The following is a 25,205-nucleotide window of genomic DNA, read 5'->3' as shown; positions in this document are numbered from 1 at the left end:
TTCTTCCCACCCATTCTCTCTCAGTGCAAGTGTGGCACTGTCATTCCTCCGGTTAAAACGGTTAAATGACCCTGCGCTGCCCTCAAAATGAAGATTAATGCCTTTCACAAGGTTCAAAGGCCCTGCATGGTCGGGTCTCTGCCAACTCGCAAGCCTTGTCTCCCATTGCTCGGTCTACTCAGAAGCCAAACTGGTTTCTGAACATGCCGTGCCCTTCACCTGCTTTCTCCCAGAATGTCCTCATTCTCTCTGTCTGTCTCTCTGTCTGTCTGTCTGTCCCTTTCTCTCCCCTACCCCCATCTCCGTCTCCATCCCTCCTTTTCCATGACACGAAGTTCCCAGAGCTCCAAACGGTGGGGCAGGCACAGCCCTCGTCTGCCTAACCCCACGTCTCCCACTACCCATCTCTATGGCTCCGGACAAGCCACTTAACTTCTCAGGTTTCTCCATGTTCGTCTGCAGAGCCGGGGAGTCTAACCCGGCAACTGCGAGGCTCCCGCCTCACTCTGCGACGCTGGACACCCAATAACGGCTACCACTTACCAAGTGTCTATTGGGCCTCAGGTTTCACATATATTATCAAAGCCACCTCCTCGATCCTGTGGGGTGGGTGCTGTCATTACCCCTACTTACAGGGATGAGGAGGCGGAGTCTTGGGAGGGGTTCTTTACGTTGCCCAGAGAAACCCAGATGAGAAGCGGATGGAGAAGGGATTTGAATCCAGGCCCGACTAATCAGTCTGAGCCTTTCCAGGGGTGTCCAGACTTTTGGCGTCTCTGCACCATGCTGGAAGACAAAGGGTTATCTTGGGCCACACACGAAATACATCGTGACACATAGTTTACCCCCCAAAAAAATCTCATAATGCTTTCCATCAAGGTATGATTTTGTGTTGGGCCGCACTCACGGCCATCGGGGCTGCATGTGGGCCATGGGCCTCGCGTGGGACACCCTGCAAGCTCAGGGGCAGCCCAGTCACCTCCTGTGAGAAGGGGCAACACACCAGCCCGTGGGAGCGATTTTAAGGCGCCGATCTGAAAGTCTCTGGCAGAAAAGGGAAACTGGACGGTTTTAGCTGTCGGCGATGCGAATGGGGATGTGACTGTGCCCGTGACCTCAGACAAGGACGTCTGGATCTTCTTAAGCTCTCGGTAAAATATGCCCGTGAGCTCCTCTGGAAGAGAAATACAGCGAAGGATGGGGTGGGGGCGGGGAAACTCTGTGCGAGGCTCGGACTCATCTTTCTCCATTACGCTCATTTCAATGAAGATTTATAAGCCATTTCTAATCAAAGTCGCATTTCTGAGAAAGGCCCGTTTTGATGCTGGGTCAGTACGCTGCCGAGACCTGCTGGATAAAACAGAGAGGAAGACAGGCCCCGCTAATGAGGAATGAGCTTCTGGCTGAGATGTTGATAATTGTGAACAGCTTAATTGGGTTCAGTAATTTGGACAAATAGCTAGGTAAATGGGTTTCGTCTGAGTCCAGGCTCTGACCCACTGTACTTTTCATTTTCTTCAAAAAACAAAAATCCCTGCATCATAATTGTCCCATTCTTTGTCTGACCCCACCACTAGGCTTGGGGCTCCCTGAGGGAGAGGACCATCATGCCTCGCTCACGAGTCTGCCCCCAGAGCCTAGCACAGTGCCTGGCACTAGGTAGCAGTTCAGTGTTCCCTGGTGGTTATTCTCAGGGCCAAGGACAGCTCTGCACACAGAATGGGGCAACAGCGCACCCCTCCATTAACTGTAAATTCCATCTGGACAAGAGCCACACATGCTTTAATCGCAGATATATCCCCAGCACATGGTGGGCACTCCCTGGAAATGGACGCCACCCCCAAACCTACTAGGTATGTGACCTTGGGCAAGTTACTCTCTGCGCCTCAGTTTCCTCGGCTCCCACAGGGAAATAACGAGTTCCCCTTCCGAAGGGCTCTTGGGAGGATCATTGAGATAATGCCAGGAACAGCCCCTGGCACATAGCAAGTGCTCATTAAATGTTATCTCTTCCTATTTCCACTTAGGGAGGGAAGCCATTGGCGCCCAAATATCAAGATTACAACATTTACATGCTGACATTTCCAGAGATGATAACTCACATGCTGATCATTTTTATGCATTCAGGAGAAGGCAGCCAAAAGGGTAACATGATGAAAATGTTGCATTTCCAAGAGCCCTTGAAGAAAATGCCCATGAGGCAATTAGCACACGACTGTCGCCTCTGTTGCTGCTGCTTGCTAGCTGATCTTATCCTCTGCTAATCAGACTGCTTCTCTGGTATTTCCAGACCTTTTAAAAGAGGTCTTTCCACATGCAGGAAGCGATGTTTACGGACAGGTAGCAAAGGATTTGAGAGGATGTGAATCTGGGGTCCTCCCAGGGGAAGGAATAGGGCCGGGGTGGGGGCCGGGGGGCATGCTGCGTGGTGCACGGGAACCAGGGTGCACAGCCTGGATGGTTCTGTAACCCCAAAGAGCACCCCCACCCGCCTTTTCCCTTTTTGCCCTAAACCCGTAAGTATCCCTTTTCCTGCAACTCCAGGGCTTGGGATTTAAATTGTCTCAAGAAAAGAGAAGTCATTGAGTTTTCTGGGCTGACCAGACAAACTCATATCAGGGCTGACTCAGCACCTGGGCTGTGGGTCCCTCCAGGGTCCGGCTGCTGCTTCTCAGCCTCTCTGCCTTGCATTTTGGAGGCCGTTTTCTAGCCTGCAAATGAAGAAATCAAGATGATATCCAGAAAGACGAGGCTCAGAACAATCACTGAGGCTGATTTATGATGAGCGCGTTTCCGCCTTTTGGTATTTTAGGTGTATCCCCCATGTTCTGTCATGGGTAATGCCAACATTTTTTTTTGCTAAAAAAAAAAAGATGGTGTAATGTTGAGAAACATATCTATTTCCTTGTGAATCGTCATTCTTTCAAAGTCATCCTGGGGACAGCAAAGTGAAGGATGCTTTTGTGTCCTCCATGAGGTCAAAAAAGACGTGGCTGTTTTAAAGTTAACTAGATGGCACATTATACCTATACAAACGGCCCGTGATGATAATAAAATAACTGGTATTATTGGCTGAGTCCTTAGTGTATGCTGTGTGCCCTTATGGAAATCATCCAAAACCATTCACTCTACAATGCCAGGAGACAGGCACTATTAGCCCCATTTTGCAGGTGAGAAAACTGAGGCTGAGAGAGGTTGAATAACCTGATTGGAGTCCCACAGCTAGTTGCGGACCATCTGGCTTTGAATCCAAGCAGGGTCAACCTGTGAGGTCCCCATTTTCAAGCATGATGTATTACTTAGCAAAGCAAGCCCGACTCTCTCTGGGGCTGGCTGGCCTGAGGGACAATATACGCCCTGCTCCCAAAAGAAGAGCATGAGGAAGAACAACCACCGACTTTAAGGGGCTGTGGGGAGGAAAAGAAAAATCCTGACTCCATCCCAACGTCCACTCACTTCTGGCTTGTCCTCGCTCCCCAAGGTCAAAGTCCAAGGGGTGTTTCAAGGACACTCCACTCAGCCCGGAAGTCCCTGAGGTCAGAAACTGACAGACACTCCACTGGACCGTCGGTCCTCTGCAGCCCGCTGCCCAAGACCTCACGCAGCCTCCGTCCTATGGCCCGCAGTGTGCGCAGCCACAGAAGTAACCTGTCCAACGAACGAAGCCTGGGATCTGGCCAACATAAGAATTTACCTTGGCCTCTCACTGCTCCGTTCAAGTGTGTGCAGTGGGGGAACCTCTGCTCCGGCCCCTGCTGAGAAAAGCGGTGCCCAGTGCCTCTCCATGGGCGGCAGCTAGACTCACAGTCCAAGTCACAAGGCGGAGTCGTGACGCAGAAATGGGAAGCATTGATCCCAGATATTGTAATAGATGAAGCAACCCTTTGACCTTCCTCAAGGAGAAGGGTGTGCTCCCCCTCCTGCCTCTTAAGGATGGCTTCACGCTGGCCGCCTGCCCCAGGGGTGGGGCTGGGGGTGGGGCGTGTCCCCCTCCCCTCGGCTTCCTCACTGTTTGCCAGAAGGGACAATAAGGGGCACCGGCAGGCCCCTACCGGTACCGTCACACAACGCCTCTCTTCTCCCAGGACCGGCAGGTGTCTGAAGCCGGTTCTTTCTCCTGTCAGCCGTTTCCTTCTCTGTGAGGTCACCAGCCCTCCTTAAACACTGGTTTTATTCCTATCTTTAAGCATTTTCCAGTTGCACTGAGACGTAAGCGACAGGTGTCACCGTATGTGTTTAAGGTATGCAGCACCACGGTGTGACTCGTGAAGTGGTTGTGAACGTGGACCCCTCGGTCTGTACTGTCCCACCTGTTTGTCTATCTCCTTCTGAGCCGATTACTGAGGGTTCAGTGTACCAGGTGATGTACAGACACTACCTGGAGGCCTTACAACAACCCTGTGAGGAAGGTGTGGTCACCTTCACTTTGCAGATAAGAAAACCGAGGCTCAGAGACACAAAGTCTATTGCGATAAAGAAGCCGAGACTCAAGAGCAGGCCGGTCTGGCCCCAGAGACCCATTTTTCCCCTTCTGCGAGATCCCTCCCGCCGCTAACACTCGCCGGACGGAGACCTCTCGGCTTCACTCTCACGCACCCAAGTCCAGTGCCGGACCACGCTCTTACGGCTGGGTCCTCAGAAGCCTCAGGAGCATTCCGGGGGCGGATGTCACGCACCACCCGCAGAAATGGCACCAAATCAGCCACTTCACGGTTCCCGACAAGACAGAGTGGCCCTTTTCTTCCTCTTTGACATTGAACGTGGTCCCACTGCAAATCCACTTGAGAGGAAGCCAGACCCCTTTGTCCCTTGTCCACCCGTGAGGGAAGATGGCCCCTTAAAGGACCTGCATTTAATCCACGGGAGGGGCCTTAGTGAAGGGGCAGGGAGGGGGTCAGAGGTCAGGCACCCCGAGCAGCCAGCCCCGAGGCAGGAAAAATTAGAAACTCTTTCATTCTTCCCCTCTGCCTTCCTCTCTCTCCCCGCTCCTCCCCTCCTTCCCCTCCTGCCTCTTACTGTCCCTTCTCCTTCCTCCTCCTCCCTGTCTCTCTCCACCTCTTCCCCTTTGTATTATGGCACTGAATATTTGCTACCTCTTCCAACACTTCCTTTTAGCTTCTTTAACTATTGTAACAATTTCGTCTGTTTCAAAAGACAAAGCAAACCCTCTAGTCAGCCTTTCAGACCGACTGCTCGGCCAGCCGATCCCGAAGACTCATGGTATCGTCTATGTTCTTCCGTCTGCCCTGGATTATAACAGAGGCTGTTCTGTAATTTTGTACTTTGGGCAAACAGGTCGTTAGACAGGATTGGTAATGGAGTGGCCCGGGTCATGTTTTACACCCAAAGCAGACGAGCATGAGGGTGTCTCCACATGTAAATGACAGGACAGCAATTCACTCGGTTTCCTTTAAGGATGTGTCGGGGTTTTCCAGCATAAATTGCCATTTTTCTGAAGGCTTGCTTTTCTGCTCTAACAAAGAAAAGGGAGGCTTTCTTTCTAGCTATCCACACAGAATAAGGCTTCAGGCAAATGGGGGGGTTTGTCTTGATAATGAACTTGACATTGAGTTACAATTCAGTAATAGGGAGCAGGCAATGGCATTGCAGCGAACGACTTCATTTTGCAGAGCCTGGTTCTCAACAAAGCACAGTAGTGGCTTCAGATGAATAAAAAGTGAAACAGTAGATGCCACAAAGGCCCAGCGGGTTCAAGGCAGAGACGGCACAGCCGTGTGGGAAGCGTGGGTCTACCGGCGTGCTGTTGCTGCTGACTCAGCCGCGTCACGAGGCACCCAGACGTTGCCTCTGTTTTCACGCACGGGGAGACTCCAGGCCAAAGACTTCCTCTCCAGGGTTCAGGAGGCAGAACAATCCACACCAAGAGGTCCCCCAGTTCTGAGAAACTCTGGAGACGAGGGCCCGTCCCTTAGAGTCACGGAGACACCTGTGAATGGAATCCCACAGGATGAACTCTTCCTGTGCCTCTGGCTCCTCCCATTCAGCAGGCTTTTGCGGCGCATCCGTGGCGCTGGGCACACCGGCACTTGGGCCCCTGTTCTGCTGCATCGCGTTCCGCCGTGTGACTATGTCAGTGCTGATCCATTCACCCGTCGACGGACCCTTTGGGTTGGCTCCAGTTTTTCCGCTCTTTTTAATACTGGAACTGCTCTGAGACACCTGCTGGCGCGTCTTCCTGTTGAAATGCATCCCGGCGCACAGAGCAGGGTGTCCGCCCTCATGGAAGCCCTGGCGCGGGAGATCCGTGTCGGACGAGCGATTCCAAGCCGACGGGTGTTGCAGAAAGGCGAGCGCAGGCTGTCAGGGGAGCGAACAGCAGGCCCGTCTAGTTCAGTCCTGGGCTTCGGGGAACGCGCCCTGGAGGAGCTTTCGAGATGAGAATCAGGGACGCCCCAGGGGGAGCAAAGTGAGGATTGAGCCTGGGTCTCGGGTGCAGCAGAAAACTCGGTGGACGCGGAAGGCAGACACAAATTAGTACATGGTTGAAAACCGACACGGTGAGAGAGACGCGATAGGTGCTTTTAAAGACATATTATTTCACTTAATCCTCAGAACAGCTATGAGGAGTATGACACCTGCCATTTACCAATGCGGAGGCCGAGCTGCAGGGGGCTGAGGTTACTTGTCCCAGGTGACACCAGCAGGGGGTCCGTGCAGACCTGGACCCCGGGCTGCCTGCTCCCAAGCTCGTGCTTCCTCCCGACCCGAGGCCACCCTGGCTCGACTGATTTTGGGGGACACGGAGAGGAAGAGACAGACGAGAGAAGCATCGAACGACCCGTCTCTGGCACATAACGAACATGTTAAAATGCACACCTACTCATTCATGAATGAGACACTTTAGCACCTTGTTTGTGTCTCCTCAGTGGCTTAAAAATGTCCGTGAAGAGACTCCGCTTCCAGATCGATCAGATCCCACCCACTCTGCCCTCGCAACACCACATCGTACGAATGCAATGCGGACTGCGTGTGTGTGTGTTTTGCGGTTGGAGGCAAGAGCCAGAAGAAAGTGGGATGGGAGACGCACCAAGAGCTGTTTACACGGCGCAGGGCAAGGGGTCCATCCGTTCACCGACGCGAGGTAAACAGAAGGGCCAATTACCTCCCCGTCCTCCGACGCGGCGAGCAGAGCACGCTGCCCGAACCACGAGCGCGTCGCGGGGAGCTTTCATATCTGATGTTGTCTGCATGTAATTGGCTCCCCTTTACACGGAAATACATGGTGTTAACTGGGGGGATGTGATGAGAATGCCGGCGGAGCCTCGCTTTGATGGGAAACCCAGGCAGGCGCCGAGCCGCCGGCGGAGATCAGAGACCGTCGCTCTCCGGCAGACTCACGGATTGCAGGCACCCTCGTCTGCTTGCTGAGTGAAGGGCGCTGGGGCTGAGGTCACAATGTTTAAGAGACGCAGGCCTCCCACCGGGGGTCCTGGTCTGGCAGTAACAGTGACAGCTAAGAGGCGGATACTATGGGCCGATTACATTGAGGTCCGTCACAGAAGCTCACTCATTTCGTCCTCCAGCACACCCAGAAGGGAGGTGATCTCATTATCCCCATTGCAGGGATGGGAAAACCGAGGATAAAAAGGTTCAGTGACTTGGTCAAGGAAGCCCTTGATGTTGGCCTTTGCTCTGTCCTGCGTCCACACCTCGCAGGGCAGAGGGATCAGGGCAGTGACAAGGTGGGGCATATATATAGGACAAGCTCTCCCAGGCGGGGGGTCCTGAGAAACCCCACTCCCATGCAGACAGAGAAATGTGCTCTGGGGAGCGGGGATGTGGGGTGGGCATTCCACAAGGAACTGAGTCGTCGGAGAGAACCTAACATCCCCATAAAAGGGAATCACATCCAAATAGGAGCGCTCCCAGTGACGCTTTCACTGCCCAGGCAGCGTTCTCTGCTCTCCGCTTTGGAGAACAGGAGGTCAACGGCAGAGACTGTGGTCCGGAGCAAAGATGTGGGGCGGGAGGGTCTGCCTCTTAGACAAACAGAGTCTCCAGGGACCCACCTCCATGCACCTGTGGATCAAGGTAGGCCACCCCAGGAGACGGCCCCTCGGGAATAATAGAAGTGACAGCAAACTCTCCTGCCGTCCTCACTATGGGCCAGGTACCACTAGTCCACCCTCTTGTACGAAACATGAACTCATCTAGCCTCCAGACAACCCTCAAGGGTTAAAGACTCTTGCCATCTCTCTATTATACACGAGGAAACAGACACAGAGCAGTCAAGAAGCCTGAAGTAAGTCCGCCCCTCACCTTCTGCACAAGAGCCTCCTCCTCTCCAGAAAGAGCCCTCAAGTCTTTGTCTTCCTCTGGCTCCGCCGTGGTCACGCGTAGCTCTCTTTTCCTACACAATAATCCCACAGGTGCTACCCCTGGAGTCACCAACACTCTGTGTTTGCGGTATAGGAGCTGCACAGGTTTCCTCTGCAACACAGAACGAGAGATCCACTTTGGTATTTGTGAGCTAAGGAAGCAGACCTGGAGGTCTGAGTCCCAAGTTTGCCCTTAACTGTGACCTTCAGTAGAGGTCAACTGATGTAGGGGTCGACGCGTGGGCTCTGCCCAAGTGTCCCTCAGCTGACTGATGGATAAACAAGATGTGGCATATCCATGGGATGGAATATTACTTGACCGTGAAAAGAAATGAGGTCCCGATACACGCTACAACATGGATGAACTTTGAAAACAATCTGCTCACTGAAAGAAGCCAGACACAAAAGGACACATTTTGTAGCATTCTGCTTATAGGAGATGTCCAGAATCGGCAAATCTATAGAGACAGAAAGATTGGTGGATGCCAAAGGCTGGGAGACTATAGGATAATGGGCTGATATCTAAGGAGTTTCTTTCTGAGCTAGTGAAAATGCCCTAAAATTGACTATGGTGATGGGTGCACGTATCTGTGAATATACTAAAAACCACCGAATTGTACACTGTAATGGATGCATCATGGTACGTGAATCGTACGGCATATCACAATAAAGATGCTGAAGAGGGAGGAGGAAGTGGAGGAGTGGGGGGAGAGGGAGGGAGGAAGAGAAGAAAGAGCTCAGCAGGACTGCCTGGGTTCAAACCCCAAACCTGCCACTTCATTTATTTTTTTAAAAGACTTTATTTATTTATTTTAGGGAGAAGGGAAGGGAGGGAGAAGGACAGCGATCTCTCATTTGTACCTGACCTGAGGCAAAGCCACAACCCAAGCATATGCCCTGGCTGGGAATCGAACTGGTCGACCTTTTGCTTTGCAGGACAATGCCCAACCGAGCCACCAGTCAGGGCATCAGAACTGCCACTTTATGAAGCTGTACAGCCTGGAGCTAATTACCTGAGCCTCCCTTTTCCATTCTAGTAATAGCTGAGGGTGAGTGAAGGATAGTAAGATGTTTGGCAATCACTAGGCAGGGACTCCGGACTAGCTGTTAACTCTCTTGCTGCTGGATCATGTGGAGGTCCAGGGGGCTGCTGGGACGGACTGGGTGGGGGAGAGGGTGATGCACAGCGCCTAACTCTCTGCCAACCAATAAAGAATTATGCCTTCAGACTCCTGCACTTCGGAGCTGGCACCCATGAGAGAAGCCACCGGAAATTCGGTTTGTCATCAGCGGTGGCTGAAGCCTTGACGTGCGGGAGTCCATCGGGGCAGCGCAAGCCCGGTTTTCCGGTGCGGAGATTTCCATGTCATGAACACAAGTTCATACGTGTGCCCACCTTGGGTCTCCATGGAGACTGCCTGTGCTTAACTAACCTGGCCGGGGCTCCACCTGTTCCTCCGTCCTGGCTAACCCGACTTCCTTGCCTTTTTCTCTTTCATATCCCAAATCTGACCTGCGCTAATTCTTCCTCCCCCTCTACCGCTGTTACCCTGATCGCTGGGCCACTTTTTTTCCTCTTTCTTCTTCTTTCTTGCTTTTCGTAATTAATAGCTGAGAGGAGAAAGAAAAAAAGAAGATGGAGAAAATGACAAAACCTGTTCTCTTTGGGGAGAGAGAAAGAGCCAGGGAAGGATGAATTGGCAGCTCCCAGCACACCCCGACTTCTCGGCCGACAGAACTGGCCACGGCTGCAGGATTAGGGAATCGGGAGGTACAGCCAGGCCGGCAGGCTCGTACAAGGGTATGAAAACCACACAGCCGTGACCTTATATGGGTCCTTTCTTGCCTCTGCTGGAGGAGCAGACGCTCAATCCAGGCCTGAGAAGTCGCCATATTTGGAGAGATACCGGGGAAAGCGTGAAAAAGATTTACAGTGCACAGCCGAGAATGCTCTTTAAGTCCAGAAAGGGGTGAACGCGACAAACAGAGGGCTGACAAAGGGCATTCCTCGGTGGGCGGGAGGGGCGGTCCATGTCTCCTGGGTTAACACGCCCGTGCATCACACTGAGTTTCTCAGAGCTGCAGAGCAGGTGAGAGTCAGAGGACAGCAGGAGTTGAGAGCCAGACGGATCCTTGGAAGCTTATGTAAGCTCCCCGCAAATCAGTCTAGCCCGAGAAAAGTGACGTGGGCTGGGTAAGGACACGGCCTCATGGGCTGTGCCGCTACAGGCAAGTTACCTCGCTTCTCTGAGCCTCGGCATCGCCAACCATGGAAGGGGGACCATGCTAGTGCTTAACTTGAGGGCCTCGTTATGAGGATAAATGGGTCAGCATTGAAGCGAGTAGTCACCGCCGCTGAGTGTTAATCACTATGGTCCTATCTCTCACTGGCACCCAGCACCAGGGCACAGAGGAAGGGCCAGTAAATGGTTGTTGAGTGAATGACTGTGAGGAAATGGGCATCCGGAGGCCAGCCAAGGGCATCGGTAAGTGCCTCCGCTGTGCAGACGCTGGTCTCCTAATCCACTTCCTGAAAACGGGGATTTCAGATTTAAATGCCCTCAAGGTCCAGGCAGGAAATACAAAAGAGTCGAGTCCACTTGGGGATGAGGACACAGCCCTCCCTACCAGGCAAGCCCAGGCCAGACCCAGCCCTGGGACCGGGTCGGAAGCCGTGGCCACTCACCCTGTCCGAAACCACCTGAAGCCGCTGAAACGTGCCCGACGTCTGCCTCCGTCCCACGCCCCAACCCTGCACTTAGATCGTTTCAGACAACGCAGTCTCCGCTTTTAAAGTTCAGTTTCTCTCCAACCCACACCATCCGTAGTGCATTAAGGAAAGCATATCGAGTATAAGTGTGCGTTGTTGTCAAGTTCTCGGTCAAGTTGCCAAACATCAGGCAGCCGTCACACCCATGGTGCGCCCCACGTCCGGGACCACGGCCTACGTTGTCACAGTAATGAATGGCCATGGCCACTTAGGCTTGGGCATGGAGCCAGGTATCACACTTGGTTGAGAAAACAAGTCTGTCACACAGGTGACACCTTGTGCCTCATTTACAGGGCAACGAACCCGAACACACTCACGGTTGGATGGGTGACAGAGGGTTCACTCGGACACAGCTCTTTAAAACTGCACTGGAGGGTTCTGAAATCTAGGTGAAGGGGTCTTGTGGGCGGAGCATTCTGCTCCTCTCTGCCCATCTCGGCGACGTCTAGCTCTGACGTCCCACTGCCAGCCTGGGACGTGAAGGGTCGGGGGCAGTAGGTCATGATAACGTGAGCCTGGACGTGGTGAGGGCATTGGCCCAAACACTCGCTGTCCAGGTGGCTTCAAGTATGTGGGCAGCTTTTAACCAGCCGGAGCCCTAGCACCTAGAGGTTGGGCGCTTTGACCCTCCCTACCCGATTCCATGTCTTGAAACTTCCTCATATTTCTTCATTCAGAAGAAATGTCACTGGGGAATTGATTCCCTCTCTAGGAAAGCAAGATTGTGAGGTTGTGTCTACATCAGCAAAATAAATACTTGTGATCATTAACAAACAAATGCAGGACTGCCCCCCCCCCCCACTCTGCCACCAAGGGATGTCTGTGTTCGGTAGGAGCAGGGGGTGGAGAGGCTTACGTCAAGAAGGCCCAGACAGAGCAGTGGCTCAATAAACAGTCGTGGAGTGAAGGAAGGAAGGGCCTACGTGTCAGGAAAACAACTGCCTTTGTGGTCAGACCTGCGTTAGAATCCCAGGTCTGCTACTTACAAGCTATAACATCTTGGTCAAGGTACTTGACTTCATGGAGCCTCGGTTTGCCCACTGTCAGGCCTCAGCAGCTCTCTTAAGCTGCCACTTTAATTTTCTAAAACAAACTCCAGCATCCCCCAAGGTCATTCATCCATCTCTTCAGGAGTGCATTTGCCTCTAGACCTCTGGAAAGAGACTGCCTTGGGGTTCTTCCTATCCCTCCTGCAGCACCTGCCAGGCCTGCCTTCCTGCCTCTGGGAAGACCCCAAAAGCCACAGCCTACATCCACTGTTGAAATGTGCTTGTGTTCCTGTGATGGTCCCCCACAGCAATCCTCCCAGGTCTGATGATCCAAGGTGGGAGATGACGTCAGGACAGGGGCCAGGATGCTGGCTGAGTGTAATATTTAAGAGTCTAGTTCTGACGTTGAGCTAACCTGGCTGGCAGCTGGGCTCCCCACCTTGCTAGCTGTGCCACTGTGCCTCTCTGAGTTCTCATCGGTGAAGCCGGGGTACAATGCCAATCTTTCAAGAGGCTGTGCAGTTTAGAGCTCATGCATAAGGAGTGTGGCGACCAGGAGACACCCTCGCATTGCCATGACCTCCAGGGATTGAACATACATCAAGAGACCATTGTCTGAGAAAATCTTAGAAACCTAACTGACACATGAAGAGCCCTCCACACCATGGAAGTCAGGCAGTGCCTTGATCCTAACCTCCTTCTTGAAAGCCTTCAGCATCCTTCCTGGAATCCCCACTCTAAGGGACACCTCGGTCCTTGTACCCTTCCACCTTGTCAGCAGGCACGACGCAGATTTCACACAACACCCAGGCCATGCTGTCTGAAGTTTGCGATACAAGCCACCAGGGGTAAACAGGATGATCTTACATGTTAATAATTACATGGTAATTTTGATGGTGCATTAGGAACACTCTAATGAGAACTTCAAAGGCACAGCATCACAGCTACTCGTGCTTAGGAAGAAGCTAAAGTAGGTATAGTTTTTGGTTTAGCCATAGAGAAAAATATTAAAGTAAAAGAGGTGGTGCGTGGATACCACCACAGATTGTGATGATTGCACACGAATGTTGGGAAACTTGGAATCAGGCAAAGGGGAAAACGTCAGATTTAAGTAGCAGAGCAAAGTACTGACAAGGACGCAAGGTGATTGATCTTGTCCCTGCCCCAGAGCAATTTTAACTCCCCAACTCGAAGTGGGGTGATCAGACTACACCTGATTCCTGTCTAGTCATAAAAGGTCTAGCACATAATCTACACTCAATAAACAATTGTGGTTCTTATCCTGGTGCTTAAGAGGAGGTTGTTGGTTGTGGCCAATCGATCTAACGCAAAGCTGGGCTCCAATCTCGTTCAGCCTCACCAGCAGGTTTGTGATCCCGAGCAAGTCACTCAATCTCTTTGAGCCCCAGTCCCCTCATCGGCAGATGGGGGCGTTCATCAGGCCAGCCCTGCTTGTCAGAGTGAAGGCACTTTCACAAGAAGCTTGCTCCCAAACCACTCACGATATGCATATTCATGAGGCACCACATGCGTGGCACCACAGCAAGCAATTTCTGCCCAAGTCGAGCAGTGTGGTGGGATTGAAACCACACTGATGAGAGTTTATTGACTGTCAGTCGATAGTCATTGGCATCAGTTCAAGGCCAACAAGAATCCCCAATTTGGGGTGTGATGCAGAAGGAAACTTGATTCGGTGCAAAAGAGCTCAGTTGAGATGCAGCATGGCTGTGGGACAGCACAGCTGTAGAACGGCTCTGGGGCCAGGCGGCCCTGGGGCCAGGCTCCTCCCAGGCTAGAAGGTCTGCTCTGCTTTGTGCCAGCCTGCTTGGCACGGCACTGGTCTGCTCCTCTCCGCCACGGTCTGCTGCACTCTGCTCTGGTGAGACATGTGCAGTGTTTCAGCTCAGCCAGGGAGACACAGTCTTTATTCTTCGGTGGAAAGGGAAATTGAGCTCCCTGAGCCAGAGGGGAGCTGGCTTATATGGACATAAGGCCCTGCCTTGGTCCCCAACTGGTCCATCTTCATGCAAATCAGGACTCTGTGTTGTCACAGTTTGATTGGTCCAAAGGCATTCGCCAAAAATAGCACTGCTCTAATTGGTCAGAGATGCACAGTTCTGATTGGGTGGGGAAAGTCTCAGTCCTATTGGTTGAAACAGGATTCCAGGAACTCCTTTATAAGGCCTGGCTCAGATGGTGGGAACACAGTGCAGGCAGGCAGGCAGTTTAGCACAGAGGCAGGCAGTGTAGTGCAGAGGCTTCTCGGTGCAGTGCAGTGTGCGTGAAGGGCCCTGTGCAGAAATGGCTGCTAGGCTCTGCTTTGCTTTGTTATCTGAGCCCGGTTCACCACTAACAGCTCTCCTTAGAATGTGTCTTTTTTCCCTTTTTCCTCAATGTTTACAAGACCCCAGCTCTGCCACCAAAAATCCGTGTAACCTTAGACAAAGTATTCTCCTTCTGGAGGTCTCAGTTTGCTCATCTGTAAAACAAAGGGGTTCCCCTTCGTTTTCACAAGTCCTCATTCAGAAAAGCTTGGCTTGGCCCCTTTTCAGGCCATTCAGATGCCTCTGAAACACACCAGTCCTGACATCGCAGAGACCAAACATACTACAGTTTTCACATTACATTTGTCATCTAGACAGGCTTTAAGGACGTGGGTAATGAACTTGGAATTCCAAATGAACTTAAACCAGTTTCTTTCTCACTCTCTCGCTGAGGCAAGAAAGGTTTCTCTGAGAGAAATGAGGAAATAACCTTCTTTGAAGGAAATGAGGAAAACTTCATCTTTTGTCTGCTCCCGGCAGAACACCTGTGCTTGCCCATGGCTGAATGATGGAAAGCTCACTTGCCAGAGGGAGAAGACAGACGCTGCAGACGCTGCGATGGTTAGACACAGGGCTTAGAGTCCCCAAAAGCCCCGAGTTCTAGTCCCATCTCTGCCCCTTACCGGCTGTGACACTTTCATCCAGTTCCTTAAACTCTTGGGGGCTCACTCACCTCCCTCATGTGGATCATAATACCTGTGTCCCTGGGTTCTTAGGAGGACCAGCTACCTTAGAGCACTAACTACCATGCATTATACCATTCCTGCATGGCAACCATGACGAAACTACCCTATAAGCTTCGAGGCTCTTATAATCCCCATTTTATAGATGAGAAAACTGAGCAACAGAAAGGTTAACGAACTTTCCCATCCTCAGAGGTGGTAGGTGGCAGAGCTAGGAAAGGAAACATCATAGAAAGAATAAATACAGGGTGGGACAAAAATAGGTTTAAAGTCGTCCATATGGAAAATGACACAGTAATTAGTAAATAATAATGCAAGAATAAGCTCGGCGTTTCGCGTACTCACAACTATAAACCTGTTTCGCCCCACCCGGTACACAGACGGTTCCAGTCTGGGAGGGAAAGGGTGTGATGAGAAGTGCTGTGAAGGGATGGCGGGGTTTAGGAGGAAGGCAGCTCAGGAACGGGTTTACACGGACAGAAGCCTGTGCCCCAATGACGTGCTGGTAGATGTTGGCCAGCTCTCTGGGAAACACAAAAAACCCCAGTTTGCAGTGCTCGCCAATGTCTGTGGTGTAAACACTCCCGCCCGCCGTGACCAGCTTCGAGTGGCCGACGTGACGTCACTGAGCACCGAGTTGGGGAGGGGGCGGGCACAGCCACTCTCAGGAGCGGGTTCGCCGTGCTTCGCTCCCACCTGCCTCCTGGCCATTTCCCTCGAAAGAGTCGTCCCAGCACGCGCTGATGCAGGGGAAGCGCGTCCATGAGGCCCCACATGAGCTCTCTGTGGGCAGCTCGCTGAGGGCTGGGTTTGATTTCCAACAGTCCAAATAATGGCATGTGGGCTCACGGAGCTGGAAGGGGGAGCAGTGTCCTTCCTTGACCTGAACAGCCAGCTCCCTGCACGGGACAAAGGCATTTTTCAGCACCAGGCACAGCCGTGGGGCCGTGCAGGGAAGTAAGTGGCTTTGCTGTCATTTGAATTTCATGCACTCCTGGTGCATGCAGAATGCAGTGAGGGGCGAGGGTGGGGGGCGCTGCCCGAAAAGCCCAGGGGCCAGTGTTCAAAATGAATCAAGTCTGCAGCCCCTTCCTGCGACAGCCACCGCCTCCCTCAGAGTTCTTAATGTAAAGCCTGACGCATGGAGAGCCGCCTAATTAACTCGCCTATTGTCTCCTAAAAATACCTCTGCTCCTGGCTTTCCTTTGGCGAAAAGAGCAAAGTGGTAATCGCATGGAAAGGTCGAATTACACCACGAACACGGCCTGAACACCTCACTCCTCCACCCAGAGCTGCGTGTTGGACACAGGTCCTCTCTGTGTTCCGTTAATAATTAAGAAAGCACGGCTGCCTGGGTGGAAACCCACTTGCTGCTACCCCAGCCACACTTCCTGGAGAGAGCCCTCTCCGAGCGGAAGACTGGGGTTTCCCAAGCTGCCTTATACCGTGGGGCGGGGGAGGGGCGCCTTCCTCAGCCACCCTGCCTGTCCAGGAATACCTGCAGGTATCCGATAAACCAGGATGAAGAGGAACGCAGGGGGCCATGTTCATTCGGGTAACCTTGGGAAGCAGCAGCGACCCCCATCGTTGCGACAGTAATGAGGACAAGAGGTGTGGTGGGGTTAATGCGTGTGATGGTTGCAAAGGCCGTGGGGATTGAGCTGGGAAGCCTTCAGAGCCTCCGTGATCAGGCCCGGCACCTGGGACAGAGGGACAGATGGAGGGGTTACTGAGCCGAATCCGTGAAGAGGTCAGACCGCAGTGGGGTCTCAGCCAGATGGACGGAGAGCTCCAGGGCAAAGGCTGCCCTTTGCAGGAGCCCCGCGCCGGGCAGAGACGGCCAGGCCCTGGGACCCTCTCTGCACTCCGTCACTGGCTGGGGCTGTCCAGGCTGCGGGTGGCCTCAGCTCCCATGCTTTGTTCTTAAATAACTCAGGGGACTCACCTAAGTACAAGGCAGAAGTCATCTCGGGAGGCTGGCTCCGTTGGGTCCGTTCTCAACCCTCCCTAGGTTCCTATCCCTCCAGCGATTTTCCCCGTGTATTCCCAACGGTAGAGGGGCCACTCCATAGGCAGTGGGGTTCCACTCGCTGGGGGTGGGGCCGACTGTCCCGTTTCAAAATGTGGGGGAGGTGCTCTGTAGCTGCAAGGATTGGGGCTGGAGAAAGACCTTGCCAGGCTCTGGGCCAGGGAGTGTCTGCAGGCCGCCACCAGACCAGCCAGACGGAGATCACCCCTAAATATTCAACCCAAGTCACGAGAGACAGAGAAGTAGCATCTGAATGACTTCCCAAATATCAGTAGGCCTCGTCTATGGGGCCCATGAAAATCTGGGGAACGCTAACCAGTTCTGTTTTCTTTTTACTCCCAGCATTTTACACGCACACATGATAACATAAGCACGTGGACCTTGAATGTTGCCAATAAGGTTGAGATGTCTTTGACCGTCAGCCCAAACCAGTTCTCAGCCCAGAAGCAGGAGTCGTTCACTATGTACTGTGATTCCTTCATAGCCCGCCTTTTACGCACAACTAGTAAATGCAAAGACTTGCAATCAAACCCAGGCCATTTGCTTCCAAAGTATTTCCACTTTACCCCTACGCATTTTCTCCTACACCAACTGTAGCTAGCTGTGAACGCAGGCTCTCAAGCGCTTTGCCAAGGGACATAAAGAAGTGCCTACCGCCTGCCAGGCACTGTGCTGAGTATCTCAACTGATCTTGAGGTGTGGTGTTGTTGGTCTCCTTTTATAGACGCATCAACTGAGGCTCAGAAAGGTTAAGTAAGTAAGTAACTGGTCATAGAGCTACTAAGTGTCAGAGATGGGATTTGAACCAAGATCTGTCCATGCTCTCAACAAACACTGCCCCTGCCTCCCAACACATGGCTGCAATTTGATCTCCCTCCAACAAGCGACAATGAGCTGTTGAAGTCGACTTCTTTTTCCGGACTCCCAGGGCACAAGCCTAGATAACATCACGGCCAAAACAGCAGGCAGCAGGCTTGCTGGACGCGCACACGGAGCCTGGCCCCGTGACGAAATCTGTGCCCGATGGCAAGCCGCTAATCTAAGATGTGGGTAGCAATCCAAGCTCAGCCCAGAGCCAACAGTGGGTCTGGGACCCACGGCGGGGGGGGGGGGGTGCCCAGTCATCAGACAGCCTGCTTTACCCAGCAGTTCTCCATTCATTCTGGAAACCCCCAGCTGGGCCTGGTGAGGTCATACCGGACAGTGGCCAATTCCAGAACTGAATGGGGGAAGAAAAAAAAAAACCCACAGTAACAGGAGCTGGTCCAAACCTTTGCTAGGGAGCTAAAAATAGCCGTGTCTGCGGATGGCCGCAGATCACGAGACGCATATGCCAGCATAATAGGCCTGTGTCAAATCGCCCCATGCGGGGTGTCCTCCAAGCCGCTCACAATTAAGCTTAAGTGACGATGCAGCGAACATCATTTTCCAGGTGGAGGACGCCCAAATGCTCTGTGGCCCAGGTACCCAGGGAGGTGGCGGGTGGACAGGACTGGACCGAGAACAGCCAGGGCTTGCGCCCGGAGCCATGGGCAGCCCCACTGCCGTCCGGGAGTGTTGTGTGGGGGCCCACAGGACCCACAGCACGGCTCTGGGCTTTGTGTATTACAGCATTAAAGAGAAAGCACAGGACAGCTCGGCAGAGGTGGGTCGGCATCATATTTCATCCCCGTCGCAAATCCGTGAAACAGACACTGATGATAATCATGTCATGCCTGGCGCTTAGTGTGCCCTCAATGAGATGTTCTTTAGACCGGATCTTCCTTGGAAGTGTTTGCAGTGAAATGTGCAAACGGATCAGACGAAGGTTTAATTACCGCAGTAATGCACAGTGATTCACCTGCATCCAGATGCAGATGGTAACTGACATGTGGGAGATGCTAGACCTTGAGAGGTGATGGCTGGTGTGAACTGACCCAGGGAAGCTACTAGAGGGGATAATAACTTAAAAGTTAAGCAGGCGGGAGCCCGAACACCTTGCATGAATACAAAGCACAGCTACGGTGGAGAATGCACAGGAGGTGAAATGCAGGTGTGAGTTAAACACAGATGTGCATCAAGTGGACAGACAGAAAGTCAAGTCCAACGCGGGCGGTCACCCGAAGGTCTGCAGGGGGAGGCAGGCAGGAAGGTACCTCTGGAATGGGCATGAATGGACTCAGAGTGTGGAATGGGACAACAGGAAGTCCCCTACTCTACCTCTCTCACACGCATGCTCTAAGAGATGGCCACATATCTCAGAGGCATTTTGGGAATTTCCAAGTATTGAGTCTAAATCTCTCGGATGCTTACCACTGGGAGGGTTGTGACAGAGGAGGGGGACTGAGCGTATCGAGAGCTGTGGGAGCACCTCACTGGCGAGGGGGTGGAGGGAAAAGTGTATCTGGTGGGGGGGTGGGATCTGTGAAGGCCCCGAGGCTGGAGAAAGCAGGAGGAGCTTGAAGAGGTCCAGGATGGCTCGCACTCCAGGCCTGGCCCACAGCAGGCACCCAGTAACGCGTGAGTGAGAGAAAGAGAGAGAGAGAGAGAGAGAGAGAGAGAGAGAGAGAGAGAGAGAGAGAGAGAGGAGGAAAACAGAAAGAAAGGAGGAAAGGAGGGAAGGAAGGATATAAGGAAGGAAGGAAGGGAGGGAGGAAGGGAGGGAGGGAGGGAGGGAGGGAGGGAGGAAAGAAGGACGCAGAGAGTATAAGGCAGAGCGGGAGATGACGCGGAAGGAGATGTATACGTGGGCTAGCCATGAGGTCTTTGAAGTCTGCTACAAAGAAGTTTGACCTTGATCATGACTTCAAAGACAGGCCATCTACTTGCAGAGAGGGTGGCTTTTCTAACTTGCACAAAGGTGCTGCTGGCATTGGTCAAGGTCCTGGTGACATATTTTAGAGCTAACGGCTTGTTCGTCTGTCTCTGACAAGGAGAACAGAGACTTCATGAGGGCGGGGACTGTGGTGGGGATATTCCCCTTGCCTCTCTGAGTCCGAGTGCCACTGTCCCCTCCGCCCTGCTCTGTGCCCTGGGGCGGGGGTGGTGGGGTGGGGAGGACCTGTATTAATGAACTCCCTAGCTCCGTGGCTTCTCGTGTCTGCCGTGTTGGCACGATGGGCCGTGACTCTCTACCCAGGGCCACGGCGCCTGCGCCCTGGAGCTACCCTCATGGGTTCTGGGCTCGGCTTCCCCGCTTTGCCCTTCTCCAGTGTGAAGGTGGGAAAGGCTCCCGACTGTCGCTAGCGCGGGTGCTGCGGTCTTCATTTCTCTGAGGTTTCGTCACAGCCCACCCCTGCCTTTCTAAACAGTGCCTGTACTCAGCTGCCCTCACACTCCCAATGTAAATATGCCATCTCTTTCCTACTGAAAGAGACGCTTTGCTTAATCCCCTGCTATATCCCCAGCAGCCAGAACAGCGCCCGGCACAGAGCAGCCCCTGCATTTGTTAAATGAGTGCATTCTGATCCCTGAGGTGGGGACAGACCCTCAGCATCCTCCCTGCAGCCACGGCCGGCCATCGGACACCGGTCAGCGGGGCCATCCCTCCCACCCCTTCTCTCTGTGTTCAGCAGCCCCCAAACCTCCCCGCTCTCATCCTTGTATTTCAGGCAACAATTAGATCCTGCCTGGAAGACTTCTGCTTCTCTCTCCCTCTCTCGCTGGAGGGTAAAAAGAATAAGTGACATTCTTAGAGAAACATCCTTTCTGGTTTTCACAAAAATATTTCATCCGACATGCTTCAACACCCGTTCGCCAGGCCTCTCCTCCCAACTGAGCACCCGCCGGGGCCACCCACCAGGGTAACCTCACTCCGAAGAAATGTGGGGCTGCACCGCACCACGGAGCTGCTTCATCTGGGGGGACATTCACTGTGCCGTCGCGACAAAGGCGCGCGTCTTCCCAGGCAGCCCGTTGGAGGGCTGTCGGGCTTAATGACCAGGCGGCGGCAGTCCAGTCCCCGGGACTACGCTGTTCTCCCTCCAGGGTCTGGTGGAAACGACACTGTCAGAGAAAACGGTGATTGAAAGGCCGCATGACAGGGGCCTTGAGATGCGCGGTACCCAACCAAGAACGCGGGCCCGGCAAACGTGGGCGACAACAGGGAGGCAATTACGACACAGCCCGTGCCTGCCGCGCCGTCATTACTGTCCATCTGAGTGTTGCGGGAGCCTCCCCCTCTGCAAGGTCAAACCTGCGTGGCGCCGAACAGTGTGGGGAAAGAGCTGGTGCTGGGACACGCCAGGCAGATCCTTCTACACAGATTTCTCCAGAATCAGCCCATCCACCTGCTGTCTCTCTCCCTCTCTCTCTCTCTCTCTCTCATTCAAGTGACACAGCCCTTCCACTTTGCACACCCAGTTCCTTTGTTTAGGCAGGCGAGGAGATGACTTCGCCTACCAGACAAGTAGCTTTCGATGACAAACACGGAACTCTGCCCGAGTCCTTGGGCCACACGCAAGACAAACACGGGAGGGCTTGGGAGGGAGTCTGTCCTTGTTTCCAGGAAGCCTGAAATAGCGGTGGAAATACATAAATAAAAGACCTGTAGCTTGCAGAGTTTGAAACGTCCATCTGTACCTTCCAGCATTTGCTAGACTTTTCTGTAACAAACACGTGAGATGTTTTCTGTCCATTGCTTTTGATGACGGAAGTCATCCACGGAATCCATCCGTGCTGCCAAAGGGCAACGGCTACACATACATTAAAGCATAAAAGAGCAGCCTCCTTCGGCTCTCACTTCCTGCCCGTCTTCCACCTTTGCGGGTAGTTCTTGTACGTGGCTCCTCCCACACGCTTTCTGTATACACATCAGTGTAGATGGATCTTTGCTTTGAGGATTATTTTGCTTGTTGTAAACGGAGCTCTACCGCATGCGCTATTTCACAACTTTCTTAAACTTAAGAATACGCCTTGGAGATCTTCGCCTGGTGGAATCAGTGTGTAAAAACTTACTGTTTGCTGCCGAGAATTCAGTAGTGTTAGCACACCATTGTTTGTGCCACCAGGTCGCTGCCAACGCACATCCTCACATGGAGACATCCAGGTGACTCCTAACATCCCGTGCAATAAAACACATTCTACGTTGTCTTCTTGGACACGTGAGCCCCTATTTCTATATGGGGGAGACCATTGGGGTACTTTGCACTCCAAGTAAAGGAAGACTCAATGGTCAAGCAACCAGAGCTTGTTTTCTTCATGTGGATGGGAGGTTGCATGTAGGTCAAGTCCAAAGGTGAATCATTCAGGGGCTCAGTGCCGTCACCACGGGCCAGGTGCTTGCTTTCCGTGTGTATGCGCCGCCGTCCTCAGTGAGTTGGGAAGACCTCGCCCAGGGGCCACGTTGTGACAGCTGGAGACGTTCTAGGTGACACGTGCAGCTTCCTCCTGTCCCATTGGCTTGGACTGGGCTGCCAGTCGCTTGTGAGGGGAGTGGGACCACCTGATAGACACTGACCATCATCACTCCTTCTCTGGGTCTTGGAAGATGAAGGGAAGAAATCATGGATGTCACTAACCAAAGTGACCCCCGGAAATGTACACCAATTTGTAGCCTCCTGATAGTGCCTGAGTACGAGTTTCTGACCATATTCATGTACTCTTAGTAAGGTGTGTCAGCTCTTACCAATGTGACAGGAAAAGAAGGCACCTCGTTGCTGTCTTCATGCACTCACCTGCTTTCTGACCAGGCTGCCAGTCCTCCATCTATTGTCCAATTACATTTCTCTTCTGAGAAACACTTATTTGTATCCCACTTGCCTTGTTTTCCATTGTGTATGGTTTGCTATGTTTTCATCGATTTTAAAGGTTGTTAAGAATACAGAGCTCTTAGATCATCTATCTCTGTCCTTCCTTGGAATCTCAAGGGCCCCTGTACCCGTTCCGGGGACAAAGGAAGAAGTTCCATTTCATAGCAAAGGTGGCAGGCACGTGCTTTCCGAGCTGCGTGCTTCAGAATGAAAGCTCCCGGCCAGAGGGGAAAACTCGATTTGGAAACACCCCGTAAGACCTCGGTCTTTCAGAGCCTCGCGGTGCACAGACAGCATGGGGGCCAGCTCCGCCCCGGCGCGCCCACTGGCTGACTGTGTGAGCCCAGGCCCTTTGACTCACCTCTCTGAGCCTTGCCCGACTCGCTGTAAAACAGCACTCACAGGGCTGATGGGGGCTGCGGCAGACGCATCCCAGTTCTTCCTGTATCCCCTCGGCTCTTCCCACGCCTGTGCACACCTACGGCTTCCTGCAGCGGCACCTGTGGCTCTCCGCCTGGGGCCCAGGCCGTCCAGAGGGGCGGGAAGGTCACGCCCTTGGGAGCAGCCCTCCTCCAAGGGCAGATAAATGTCGGTGGGTAAGCACCTCAGTTGCATTGCTTGCATGTGCAACTCTGAGTCACGTTCCACAGCCGGAGTCAACAACCTGGAGCTCGCCAGCCCACGCCAGCCCTGCACCTGCTGGTAGAAGTAAAGTTTCACTGAAGAACAGCCACACCTGTTTGTTCACATGAGTCCGTGGTGGCTTTCACACTACGAGGGCGGTGCTGTGCAATGAACTGTTTGCCCTGCAAAGCCCAGGATATTGGCTGTGTGCGTCCCTCTCCAGACTCGGGCTCACTGCTTCAGGCACGGAAATCCGTGTCAGAGCTCGGACCCTAGTCTCAGACTGGGCTGGACAGGAATACCAGCTCCCACGCTGCACGGCTGTATGTCTTTGGGCAAGTTACTTCAGCATCCTGAGCCTCAGTTTCTGCCTCTGCACAGTAACAGCGATAATAATTGCTCCCGAAAGGGCTGTCGTGAATGTCACATAGAAAAGTGTGTGTGAAGTGCGTGGTGGGGGGTCCGGCACACGGCATATGTCAGCGAAGGAGAGCTGCTGCTACTGTTACTGTTGGTGTCGCTGCTGCTGCCCCTGGGAAAAGCTCAGGGCATTATTATGTGCAGGTTGAGGCAGCCCTTCTGCATGAGGATAAGTGAAGGGCTGGTGTCTTTTTCTTCCTTCTGAGCCTTGGAAAATTGGTTGACCTGGGGTTGCCACCGCTGGAAGCCTTCTGCGGTGGGTCCTGCAGCGTGCCGGTGGTTTGCCTGATGTGACTAAGCGCACAAGACACCTACCTGTGTGCTCCGCTGCTTTGCTCCACTGCAGGGCACGGAATTGCAAAGGGTAGAGGCCAAAACTCCAGACAGGGCCCTGGACATACTCAGAGATCTGCGATTTCAAGATCAGCCAACCCAAGCCCTCTCGGTGACAAGCAACATAAAGCGTTTCAGAGAAGCTGGATCAAAAGAGGGGAATTGATCCTGAGAACAGGGCTGCCCTGTGGAGTTCAGGGGCTCAAGGTGCAGGGGAGGCTGCTAAGAGTGGTCCCGGACCTGGCGGGCCCTCGGCCTCCTCCCAGCCCGACATCCCTGCCCGCGTGCACTCTCTGCAGACCAGCGTATGTGGAAGGAGGGGACTGCTCCCCAAGACCTTGCTTTTGTTGAGAACTGCCTTCTCTCCTGGGCTGCAGCCAGCTTCGAACTAGGGGGGCACAGTTCCTCCCTCTTCACCCCCATCAGTGCTTCCCTAGGAGTTTGGAGTTGAGCATGTGTGGCTGGTTTTCTCTTCTGCAAAACGGTGATGACAATAGTAATGTTTACCTTGCAGGACTGTGGTGAAACTGGATGAGAGAATTCATGCCAAGATCTTAGCCCGACACAGGGTACTCAGCACACGCTCAGCAGAGCATTGCTGATATTATACTGGGTTGACTGAAAGGTCAAGGTGTTTTTTTCCCTAAAATAAAAGACACAGTTTTTTTCATTTTCACCAATAACTTGATTGATTTGGATATTTTGAGTACATCAGCTTTCTCCCACGTGGTATAACATTGATTGTTCTCAATTAATATCTTGATTTGATTGCTGTCGACTTCAACTGGTCTACTGACCGTGGAGCATGGTCCAGAGAGAAATCTCCAGTATAAAACCTCACAAACCACTTTTGACACATTCAATCAGTCACAGCACCTTTTCCACACACTGCACAAACCTTCCTATGCATTTCAGTTCAGTTTTAACCTTTCTTGAAATAACAAAACATAACATGCCCAAAATGT

The sequence above is a fragment of the Phyllostomus hastatus genome, unplaced genomic scaffold, assembly GCF_019186645.2.
Source record: "Phyllostomus hastatus isolate PE091 unplaced genomic scaffold, TTU_PhHast_1.1 phas_contig_1162, whole genome shotgun sequence".
NCBI lineage: Eukaryota > Metazoa > Chordata > Mammalia > Chiroptera > Phyllostomidae > Phyllostomus > Phyllostomus hastatus.
Note: the sequence above shows the minus strand (reverse complement) of the source record.